The following is a 12,810-nucleotide window of genomic DNA, read 5'->3' as shown; positions in this document are numbered from 1 at the left end:
TTATGGATCGGACAATATAAAAACATCAATAAATCAAGATCTCAAAATGGAATCATTCACCTAAATTTTCTTTTCTTTTTTAATTCTATCATGTTAATTCATCACTTTAACTTTGAGTCATGAATGAGACATTTTCTTCCATACATATAAACAACACATATACTCTATTAAATAAAAATAAAAAATAATCATTTTATGAATAGAACGAGATAAAAACATTAATAAATCAAGAAAATATCATAATTGAATCACTCACCAAGATCTTTTTTTTTTTTTAATTATATAAACTAAAAATTCTTAACAAACAAAGAGTGTGATTTGATTGGGGGGAAATGATGAGTGTATTACATTCAAAATATAATTTATTACTAATGAGAAAAAAAAAAATGGAAAGGGCACGTGGAGATATAGGGTAAAAGAGAGCGCGTGGGACGTAGGGGGTGCGAAAAGGAAAAGAAATTGGCGCACGCTGTGGGTGTGTAGAGAAATAAAAGGTGTGAAGTGAGAAATGGAGGTGGGTGTAGTGAGTAAACACTAATATATCAACCCAAGGAGTTGAAATTCCTTTCAAATCCAACACGCCGTGGTGCACGTGACTTTTCAACGCGTCTTGGGATTTCACTTTCACAGTCCATTGTTTTCCCTTTACTTTTTTCTTTTTCTTTTTCTTTTTCTTTTCTACTTCTTCAAGTTTCAATACTAAGACTACACAACTTTTAATTCATCTTCTCATTCTTCCTTAATTTGGACGGTTTTCCATCTAACTTCCTTTTCTTTCTTATTTCTATACAAATAAAATCTTACATTTGAATTTTGTTTATAATGTCTTTTCTCTTTTAGGTATATTTCAAAAAAAAAAAAAAAAGTTATGTGGGTGAGATATTTTAGTTTGATAGGAATTAGACTTCGATTTATCGGTAAAGATTTAAGATATAATATTACTCGACATGGTATGTGAGTGAAAGATGAGGGTCACCTAGATATATATACACCATGATGATCAAATTTTATGTATTCTTCTTATAGAACTTAGCACAATGTCTCATTCACTACAAGAAAAAGGAGCTCCCTCGACGCCTAAATCTGTCGTTAGGAGTTCGTTCGTCGGGAGATAGGGTCTCTCTCGACGACGTAAGGGACCGTCGGGAGTTCCTAAGGAACTCCAGACCATTAAATAACGGCGTCGGGAGATAGGACCTATCTCATGACACCGTTATTTAAGGAATTCCCGACGACTGTTGATCGCCGTCGGAAGATCTGCTTTGGTATATACCAGATCACCTCCCGTCCCCTTATTCCCCATTAACCCAATCTAAAAACCCTAGCCGCCGCCCACTTGTGGTCAGTGCATCTCTTCTCTTTGAGTCTCTGCCTTGTCGTTGTCGTTGCCTGCCCTGCCCGGCCTGCCTTGCCGTTGCCCCATTAACCCCTTCTCTTCGCGTCTCTTCTCCGTTTCTTTCACCATTAATTTCCTTGTCGTCACCGTTCCATTGCTTGTTGTCCACCGCTCTGGTGTCCTTCGCAAGCTTTCAACAGGTTTGCCCACATCCCTTTCATTTCTTTTCTCTTATTTTGTGAATTTATGCCATTGTTTCATTTCTCGTGAATTTGAAATCTGATACTATTGCTTTGATTTATTATCATATAACATCTATCTCTCTTATTGTTCTTTAAATTAAATCTAATGTTTCAAGCATATAGTTTTTTTCCTTCCTTGTTGCCCTAATTAAGATTGACCCATTTCATTACGTTACAATTTCTACAATTTAGTGGATTATGGATGTTATTGTGAATTGTGGATGGATTGTGGATTGTGGATGTTATAATTTCTGCAATTTGGTGGATTGAGTCTTTTTTTTTTCCTTTTTAATTGTTAAGGTTAGGAATTAGTGACTTTCTTGACTAAAACTAATTAAAGATATATTTCAAATTTACTATGATGTTTGTGTATATGATTAAAACTTCTATTGAAAATTCTATGAACATAAATCATCACTTTTCTTAAAAGTTATGTCATGGTCTCTAATGATGAGCATGGATAGGAAACTGGTTTTAGAAGTTGATTTTCTTGAATTTTCTTTATGAAGCCTAAAAATTTTTTGAGTTCTAATAATTGTATAAAGCAGTTCAGTTTGGCTAACCTGAATCAATTATTCAAGGCAGTACTAGTGAAAGACTTGTTCGTTCTCTCTTATAGGATATGACAATAGTGTGTTCATTTGTTAAGAAAGTTTAAAGGGATTCTTCCCAAAAGATAAACATGAAGGGGCGGATATTCAAACTGATAACTAGTATAGTAACTGACGTATGATATTTAGTTTGTGAGATGTTCGATACATGTATAAGTAAAATGATACATCACATAGTGTTCACCTCTATTAATTCAACTAACTTAACGAAGGAAAACACAACTCTATACCCCTAAAAACACTTTGGTTTTCAAACCAAATCAATAACATTAGGGGTAAAAAAAGAGACCTCTTTTACTTATTACTTAATTTTGGACTTAGTTTAGTCTTTACTCCTTTACAACTAGTACATCACAAAAATTCAAAATTGAAAAGTGTAAGTACTGTCTAATAACAATTGTACTTAAGAAATATGCTTCTGAAAAGTGAAAATATACAATCACATTCCTAAATGCTCATTATTTTTTTTTAATACAAATTATACTCCATGGATGTTGTGTATACACAAGTCAAATCACCTATTAGAGATTATTTAAAATTTTAAATTCTCCAAACAAACTTGGAATTGTTTATTAAATTAATCAAAATTCATGCTTAATAAAGACTTTGTGCTTTGTCCTCTAATATAGGTTATTATTTTGGATTACAAGTTGGTCAGAAAAGATTTATTTTTAAGGATGAATGAAGAATGGGTTAAACTACGGAATAAGTTATCAGTGGAGTATAGAGAAGGAGTATCCCAGTTTTTAGATATGACGAAGTTTCATGTTAATGATTCCAGACGAATAAGATGTCCATGCAAGAATTGTATGAATTCAATTTGGGAAAAATTAGATATTGTAGAATGACATCTATTAACATATGGAATATCTCCCTCATACTGTGAATAGGTATATCATGGAGAGCCAGTAAACTTATCTAGATGTTTTGAAAGTCATACAACTCATTCAATACATAATGTTGAAGTAGATAGTATAGAGGATAATGTTATCGAAGAAAATAAGATGTTGAATCTTATAAACGATCTACAAGTTCCAATTGAAAACGAAGATACAAATGAAGAAGGGATTGAGAATGAAATTTCCTCTAATGGTCAAGAAAGAGATACCACAAACTTATTCGAGGATTTAATGACCGAAGCACGTAATGAACTATACCCTGGTTGTTCGCAGTTTTCGTCCTTGAACTTTTTAGTGAAGTTGATGCATATCAAAGTTCTCAACGGCTGGAATATCAAATCGTTTGACATGTTGCTGGAATTGTTAAAGGCATCGTTTCCAACTGGCACCGCTGTACCTACTTCCTTTTATGAAGCTAAGCAAAATTGTGTGATTTAGGCCTAGATTATGAGTCTATTCATGCATGAAAATATGATTGTGTATTGTATTGGAAAGAATTTTCAGATTTGCAACAATGTCCTGTTTGTGGCGAGTCTCGGTACAAAGTTAATGATGGAAAAGGTAAAAAAATACCACATAAGGTATTGCTTTATTTTTCATTGATACCGAGATTAAAACGATTGTTTGCATCAAAAGAAGGCGCTTCTGACATGAGATGTCATAAAGATAAGCGAGTTGAAACGGAGGATGTATTACGACATCCAGCTGATGCAGTAGGGTGGAAACATTTTGATCGTGAGTTTTCTCATTTCGCTTTAGATCCCTGAAATGTTCGTTTGGGATTAGCTTCAAATGGGTTCAATCCATTTGGAAATATGAGTACTTCTTATAGTATGTGGCCTGTTGTGATAATTACTTATAATTTTCCCCCTTGGAAATGGATGAAGGAAACAAACTTCTTCATGTCTTTTGATGCATTGGTTTATGATGCGATGGTGTGAGTATGCGATGATATGTGTTATGCGATGATCATGCAAGTTTTCCTAACAAAGCCCAAGTATAAGCCTTCTTAGGTTCCTGGTAAGTCCAGGGTCAAACACAGAGACTACTAAATAGATATGCGTCAGACTCTTTGATTCTATTGCGGTGGTGAAAAAGAAGTAGATGGTGTTTTAATTTAGATTTTCTTATGTGACGGAGTTGAACGCGGAGTGAAGAAAGCGTTGAATTACAACAAGTATGCGATGAAGGGGTTGAGAAGGAATTTAGCTAACATTTCTCAAGCTTGTGTACAAGTTATGTGATCATGCTATACACAAATATCAGTACTACATTTCTCATGCCACATTTCCTATTTCTAGGAAGCATGCAATGTATATGAGAAACAATAGATAGAACTTATTTCTAAGTTTCTACTCTTGCTTATGCAGTCTAATTCGACTCTCTCAAGCCTAGATTCTATCTTTAGACTACTCTATCAAGTACGTCCAAATGATGAATGATGCATACATAAGACAAGATGATCACATAAAATGCATAGCTTAAGTCATGCTAGTTAAGTACTTCTCAACCCATTCAGTAATTTAGCTACTCATGCATGGTGTGGAGAGATTGAACATAAATCGAAATGAAGTTTCCATTTTCTGCAAATAAAATATTGAGTACAAAATAACAAATGGAAATAACAAGCCAGGTAAACAATGTCTTGCTTCCCGTGGCCTTTTACACTGCTCTTTATCACTTCAACTCTGTTCTAGTTATGGATTCTTGCTTTCACAAGGGTTGGCCTTCTCTCCTTGTATTGTTCTCTGGCAGTCTCTCGATCTGTCTGGGAACGATTTCTCTCGGCTTCGCCTCCTCTCCTTGCTCTCTCTGTCCTCTATCTATATGTATATGTATGCGTGTGTGTGCATCAATCCCCCCTCTCTCTCAGGTAGCATTGGGTATTCATAAATTTCAAGGTGAAGTAGCTCTTTTTACCAATGATTGCAATGATGGGCGGTCATTAATTTTCCTACTCTGTTGCACCGTTTAAAGGTCACTGAAAGTTCGATGTACTTGCAACATTATGGCTTTTAACGGCTTGTCATCTAAATTCGAAATCGACCGTTATCAGCTTTATCTCCCATTATGATTTATTATGCTGTCACTTTGATGCAAGGTCTTTATGCGATCACTTTTTAAAAAACTTCTCACGATTGCATGACTTGTGATCGCAACTTCAAGCGCGCTGTCGCATTGTACCCTTGGATTGCAATTTCATATGCGCCAATGCATTGTACCTATACAGAATAATGAAGTTAACTGTTTTTATGAGATAAGCATTAGCGATCGCAATTCCTTTTAGTTTGGTGCTTTCAGACATGATATTGCCTATTTTACCATCACTTTCTCTCATTGTTTTACTAATTTGAGCTGTAATAACTTGTATTTCTACCAGTTATCATCTTTACTCATACCTGGTCCAAAATCTTCTGGAAAGGAAATTGATGTTTACTTATAGCCGTTGATTGAAGAGTTGAAAAAGTTATGGAAAATTAGTGTGCGAACTTATGATTCTATTATTGGTGAGTTTTTTCAACTATATGCCACCTTATTATGGACAAATAATGACTTCCCTGCGTACGGTGACCTATCTGGGTGGAGTAAAAAAGGTTATCAAGCATGTCTAATATGCAGAGAAGATAATTCGCCTTCGAGAAAAGAGGAAAAATATCATTTATAGGACATCGATGTTATCTTCCAGAGAATCATAGTTGGGGCTAAAGTAGGCAACATGAAGGAAAAGTTAAATGTAGACCTCATCCAGTCGTAATGAATGGAGAATAGATCTTACAACAAATAAATATGTTGAACTTTTCTATTCTTAGCAAACATCCATCGAAGCAAGATAAAAAAAAACGAATTCTAAACTGGACTAAGAAAAGTATTTTTTTTCCAACTTCCATATTGGTCCAGACTATTGTTACGACATAAATTGGTTGTAATGCATATTGAAAAAAACATATACGATAATTTGGTGGGCACATTGTTAAATATTGAAGGAAAGACAAAGGATACAATGAACGCTCGATTAGACTTACAAGATTTGAAGATAAGAAAGGACCTACACTTGATATAGGTCGATAACAGATTTGTAAAACCACATGCAGCATACACATTAACTAATAGTGAACGAATTTCGTTCTATAAGTATTTAAAATTAGTGAAATTTTCTGATGGATTCATGTCTAACATATCATGATATGTGGATGACAAAGATGGAAAAATATCGGGGCTGAAAACACACGACTGTCATGTGTTGCTTCACATACTACTCCCTATTGGTATTCGAGCATACCTACCAAAGAACGTATCCACTGCTATTGTTGAATTGTATACATTTTTTCACGACTTATGTGCAAAAAAAATACGTATAAGTGATTTGAACAAACTACAAGTAGACATCATATGATTTGAACAGACTACACGTAGACATCATAGCCGTACTTTGTAAGTTGGAGAAAATATTCTCACCTTCCTTCTTTGATGTAATGGTACACCTTGTTGTTCATCTACCATACGATACCAAAATGGTGGGTTCAGTTAGTTAAAGTTAGATGTATCCTATTGAAAGAAGTTTACGAACATTAAAACAATTTGTACGGAACGAAGCACGTCTTGAGGGATCTATAGCAGAAGGACTTCTACTCGCGATATCTAAGTGTGGTTAAAACAAGATTCAATAGAGATGAACGAAATGCTGATAACATTCCCGATCATGAGATATTTGGTGAATTTGAATTATTTAGGCAGAGGGTTCGACCATTAGGGGTATCAACTTTACGAACACTATTAGCGGAGGAAAAGTGTATCACATATTGGTACATTCTCAACAATTGTAAAGAAATAACAAACTATCGCAAGTACGTTTCAAAGTTTATAAATTTCTAAGTTCTAGGATAAATCCTTTGATATAACTTTCAAATGATTAATTTTCTAGGCAACACTTGAGGTTAATTTGTCGTGAAGCTCAAAGCGCCCATGACTTTTATATAAGACATCAACACAAATTTTCCGATTGGTTCAAATCTCAGGTATACATAGTATTGGAAGTTGAGAGATGATTCATTTTTCGTAGTCATTTTTAATGTATAATTAATTATCAGGTTCTACAACGACGCGAGAGAGAAGATATCTCCGATGATTTCTTTTCACTTGCAATAGGACCATCGTCTGAGGTGCGCTGATTTCTTTTCACTTGCAATAGGACCTTCGTCTGAAGTGCGCTCTTACAATGGTTGCATTGTTAATGGGGTACGATTTCACACTATAGAGCATGATAATCGACGAGCTACACAAAATAGTGAAGTGCTAGTGTCCAGGGAGATCAGTGAGAACGAAAGTGTGGATAACAATTTCTATGGTGTTGTAGACGAAGTATTAGATTTCCAATATGCGAACAGAAGACGTGTTTCTTTGTTCATGTGTAGATGGTTTGACACGGATAACAAAAAAAGTAATAGAACACATGTGGATTTAGGATAAAAATTGATCAATACATCATGATTTTGGTATGTCGATGAGCCTTTCATCTTTGCTATCCAAGTACAACAAGTCTTTTGCATTGATGACATAAACTACCTTTAACGGCGTAAACTACCTTTACAGACACCTCCAAATCCTGAAGTGGTATAAACTACCTTTACGGCCTCTCCATAGCTCAAAAGGTATTTAGAAACACTTTTCGAGGGAGCCTTGTTCAAAATGTAACATGCAGTCTCCACTGTAAATCCCCAAAATGAGTCTGGAAAATGAGCATAGCTCATCAAAGACTGAACCATGTCCAACAAGATTCTATTTCTCCTTTCTGATACACCATTCTGTTGAGGTGTACCTATGACCGAGAGTTGGGACATGATTCCATGTTCAATCATATAGTTCTGGAATTCGATGTCCATATACTCTCCATCATGAGCAGATCATACTGTTTTTATCTTCTTACCTAACAAGTTTTCAACTTCATCCTTATACTCCTTGAACTTGTCAAGGGCTTCAGACTTACATTACATTAGGTAAAGATACCCGTACCTTGAATAATCATATATGAAATAGATGAAATATTCATACCTACCTTGAGTTCTAACATTCATCGGATCACAGAGGTCTAAATGTATAAGCTCCAAGATTTCCTTGGCTCTATAACCTTTTCCAGTGAAAGATTGTTTGGTCATCTTGTCTTCAAGGCATGATTCACACACCGGCAAGGAGTTTTCTTATAAACTCTTTAGAAGTCAACATTTTACCAACTACTCAATCCTATTGAGGTTGATGTGACCTAACCTTAGATGCCAAAGATGGGCATTTTCCTTAGGAGAAACCTTTGGTCTTTTAATTCTTGTCGCCGTACTGAAAATTTCAGTATTAAGCCAGGCTTTTATGACTAACGACCTTATTACGTACAAGTTATTTTCTATTGAACCAAAACCAATCTCTATACCATTCTTGAAAATAAACACTCTACTCTCAGAAAAAGAGACGGTATAGCCTTGTTCAACGAGACAAGAAACCGAGATTAAGTTCCTTTTGAGATGAGGAACTACAAAAACATTATCCAGTAACAGACAATGTTTCTTGTCCAAAAATAACTTTGGCCTGCCTACAACAACAATTGAAACAACCTCATCATTACAAACTCGAAGAGTCAACTTTCCCTGTGGCAACGTTTGCCAGGAACTAAATCCTCGGTAGGAAGAACTGACGTGATTAGTAGCACATGAATCAAGTATCTAGAAAGAATCATCATTCTCTACCAAACACGTCTCCAAGACCAATAAGTCATATTTACTATCTTTAGACTTCCTCCTCTTTTGGAGAGTAGTGGGATCAGTATCAAAAAATTGAGTTGACTCACGTATCCATGATCTCATGTACAATGACCATGTTCTCAACCCTTTTGACTAAAGCATTAGGTATGCTAGCCAAAATGTGAAGTTGAGCCAACGAGTTAGCCTTTATCCACACCTTATATGCATTACAAACACCTTGCGGTGCATCAAGGGTCGGGACTTTAGGACACTCCTCAACCATGACAAACTCGAGGTCGTTTACCACGAAATATGTTTTAGCGGACTCTTTCCATTGTATGTAATTGGTCAAACTAGAGGCATTTAACGGAAAATCAAACATGTTGTTGAAAAAACAAACACACTGACCTACATTAGGTTTTAAGCAAATACTCGTTGAAAAACATACAACATCCAATACGGTTTAGCAAAACTGAAATGAACCCCATGTAACATCTAGTTTCGCAATGACGCTTCAAAGGTTTAGGACAAAAACCGCCGAAGGGTGGTCAATTTATTCCTCCTCTAAATTGAGACATTCTCAACCATCCATTAATACCAGAACAACTCTTGCTCTTATAACGACTAGCCATCATTGATTTGGTCAAGAAATCATTAACTTGCTTAACAATTTCCCGTAAGTTTGACCTGTCATTTTAGGCCCTAGAGTTCCGCCCCAAGCAGTCAATCCGAAGGGAAAAAGATGTGATTGGGGCAAAAACTAAAGTGACCCTATCCATTTCTGGAGTTCACCTTGATATTGACCAACTACACAAAACCCATTCGAAGGGGGACGCTCTCAAAGCGCCACGAGGGGGTGCAAGAATGATCTCATGGTGCGAACCAATGAAGAAGATCGTAGAACGTGTTGACACACACCCTTCACCCACTTATTATAAATATTCTCTCCGTCCACCTTGATATTGACTCATGCAAACACCATCCGAAGGGGGATGCTCCAAGGGTACCATGAGGCCAAGCATGAATCTCACGACGTGAACATTCAGGGAGAAACGTGAGTGGAATCATTAACATATCATATATGTCTCTTCCTCCCACTGAGCATTTTATAACCTAGGGTTTAGATTACTTAGAAAAAAACACGGCTAAGGATTTTAACTAAGTGACTTTTTAGGTTTGCCCAAGAGTAACTTTTACCTTGGATAGTTGAACAACTTTTGATCATCATTCATTGAACATTTTAACGAAGTCTTTGATCGCTTAGTAAAGGTAAGCGATCGTGTACTTCAGGTAAGCAATCTCTTAGAAAAAATACGACGGGTGTTTTGCGGAGCGTGCTAAGTGATCGTGTACTTCAGGCTTCATTGCTTAGTAAAGGTACACGATCATGTAGTAATAACTAAACGATTGTTTGAATTTTTCTAGACGATCATATAGTGAATGCTAAATGATCGTTTAGCTCTGGGAGCACTGGTAAGTGATAGAGCAAAGAGTTTGTTTTATCGTGTAGACGATTGTGGGGTGCTTGGTACATGATGGATGGTTGGAGAAGCGATGCTTTGCCGAGTAGTTCATGACCCGGTTTGCCTGTTTGAACCGGAGACTCCTTGTCTTTGTAATAGTTAGCTTTCTTTTTGTGTTTTAAGGCAATTTTACCTGATTCATCAACTTTTATTGCTTATACATATGATGTATGATGCTTATATGCCAAAGTGTTTGTCATATAGTCAAAATCCACCTTAGATTGTGCAATTATTCATGCATCATGTATTATAAATGTTATAATCAAGCATGAAGAAATTACTTGAAAGCATGCGCATGCATGATGAAATATAAGAGTTATATTTTTCATCCAGTGAGCATTATCATGCATCATTCTTTTCTTATAAATGTTATAGTCTAAGGGTGAATGGAAGCATGTTTTGCTTGTTTCATTGCCGTTTTATATAAGTGTTATATAAAAGAAGTAGCAATGAATGGACAATGCATTGAGCATGACACTTAGGCTGTTTATAAGCGTTATGAATGCCTTGCATGTGTTAGCTTAGTATTGTGGTTGTTTCCTTTTATAAGTGTTATAAAGGAAATTAGACCTAAAATCAATAATTCAGAGTTGCATGCGGACTTAGGGTGAACTCAAGTTTTTAAAAGGGTTTTAAAATTGGATTGAGATAGACCTAAGTTCAAGTGGTTCTAAAGAATTTAGTAACCTAGATTAATCTTTTAAAATTGGTTTAATAGGATTAAATTGGTTGAATAAAAGATTAAATTTGTTGTAAACCTATCTATAAGGGACCTTAGGCGGGTTCTGGCTAGGCTGGGGTTCTTAAGTTGACGGAAACGTAACACCCTTACCTGGGAACCTACCAGGAAAGGTGAATTAGATAGATTTTCAATAAGCATGCGACGTTTTGGTCAGAGATTCTGTTAAAGAGTTTAATGGATGATGATCAAAAGTTGTTCAACTATCCAAGGTAAAAGTTACTCTTGGGAAAACCTAAAAGTCACTTAGTTAAAATCCTTCCGTGTTTTTTCTAAATAAGCTAAACCCTAGGTTATAAAATACTCAGTGGGAGGAAGTGGCGTATCAGATATGTCTATGATTCCACTCACGTTTCTCCCTGTATGTTCACACCGTGAGATTCATGCTTGGCCTCGAGATGCCCAAGATGCATCCCCCTTCGGATGGTGAATATCAAGGTGGACGGAGAGAGTGTTTATAGTAGGTGGGTGAAGGGTGTGTGTCAACACGTCCTATGGTCTTTGTCATTGGTTCACACCGTGAGATCATTCTGTACGCCCTCGTGTCGCCTTCGGAGCGTCCCCCTTCGGATGGATTTTGTGTAGTTGGTCAATATCAAGGTGAACTCAAAAAATGGATAAGGTCTCTTTAGGTTTTGCCCCAATTGGATTTTTTCCCTTCGGATTGGCCTTTTAGTTCCTGCCAAACGTTGCCACAGGGAGATATGACTCTTCGAGTCGGTAATAGTGAGGTTGTTTCAGCTGTTGCTGTAGGCAGGCTGAAGTTATTTGTTGACAAGAAACGTCATCTGTTACTGGATAATGTTTTTATAGTTCCTCATATTAAGAGGAACTTAATCTCAGTTTCTTGTCTCATTGAACAAGGTTATACCGTCTTCTTTTCTGAGAATAAAGTGTTTATTTTCAAGAATGGAATGGAGATTAGTTTTGGTTGAATGGAAAATAACTTATATGTTCTAAGGCCGTTAGTCATAAAAGCCTTGTTTAACACAGTCATAAAAGCCTTGTTTAACACTGAATTGTTCAGTACGGCAACAATAGCTAAAAGACCAAAGGTATCTCCAAAGGAAAACGCCCGTCTTTGGCATCTAAGATTAGGTCACATCAACCTCAATAGGATTGAAAAGTTGGTGAAAAGTGGACTTCTAAAGAGTTTAGAAGAAAACTCCTTGTCGGTATGTGAATCATGCCTCAAAGGCAAGATGACCAAACGACCTTTTACTGGAAAAGGTTACAGAGCCAAGGAAGCCTTGGAGCTTATACATTCAGACCTCTGTGGTCCGATGAATGTTAGAGCTCGAGGTGGATATGAATATTTCATCTCTTTCATAGATGATTATTCAAGGTTTGGGTATCTCTTCCTAATGCAACGTAAGTCTGAAGCCCTTGACAATTCAAGGAGTATAAGGCTGAAGTTGAAAACTTGTTAGGTAAGAAGATAAAAACACTACGATCTGATCATGATGGAGAGTATATGGACCTTCAATTCCAGAACTATATGATAGAACATGGGATTGCATCCCAACTTTCGGCCCCTGGTACACCTTAGCAGAATGGTGCATCAGTAAGGAGAAACAGGACCTTGTTGGACTTGGTTCGGTCTATGATGAGTTATGCTCATCTTCCAGACTCGTTGTGGGATTATGCAGTGCAGACTGCATGTTATATCCTGAACAACGTTCCCTCAAAAAGTGTTTCTGAAGCACCTTTTGAGTTGTGGAGAAGCCGTAAAGG

The sequence above is a fragment of the Benincasa hispida genome, chromosome 1 (assembly GCF_027475165.1).
Source record: "Benincasa hispida cultivar pf3 chromosome 1, pf3_genome.v1.1, whole genome shotgun sequence".
NCBI lineage: Eukaryota > Viridiplantae > Streptophyta > Magnoliopsida > Cucurbitales > Cucurbitaceae > Benincasa > Benincasa hispida.
Note: the sequence above shows the minus strand (reverse complement) of the source record.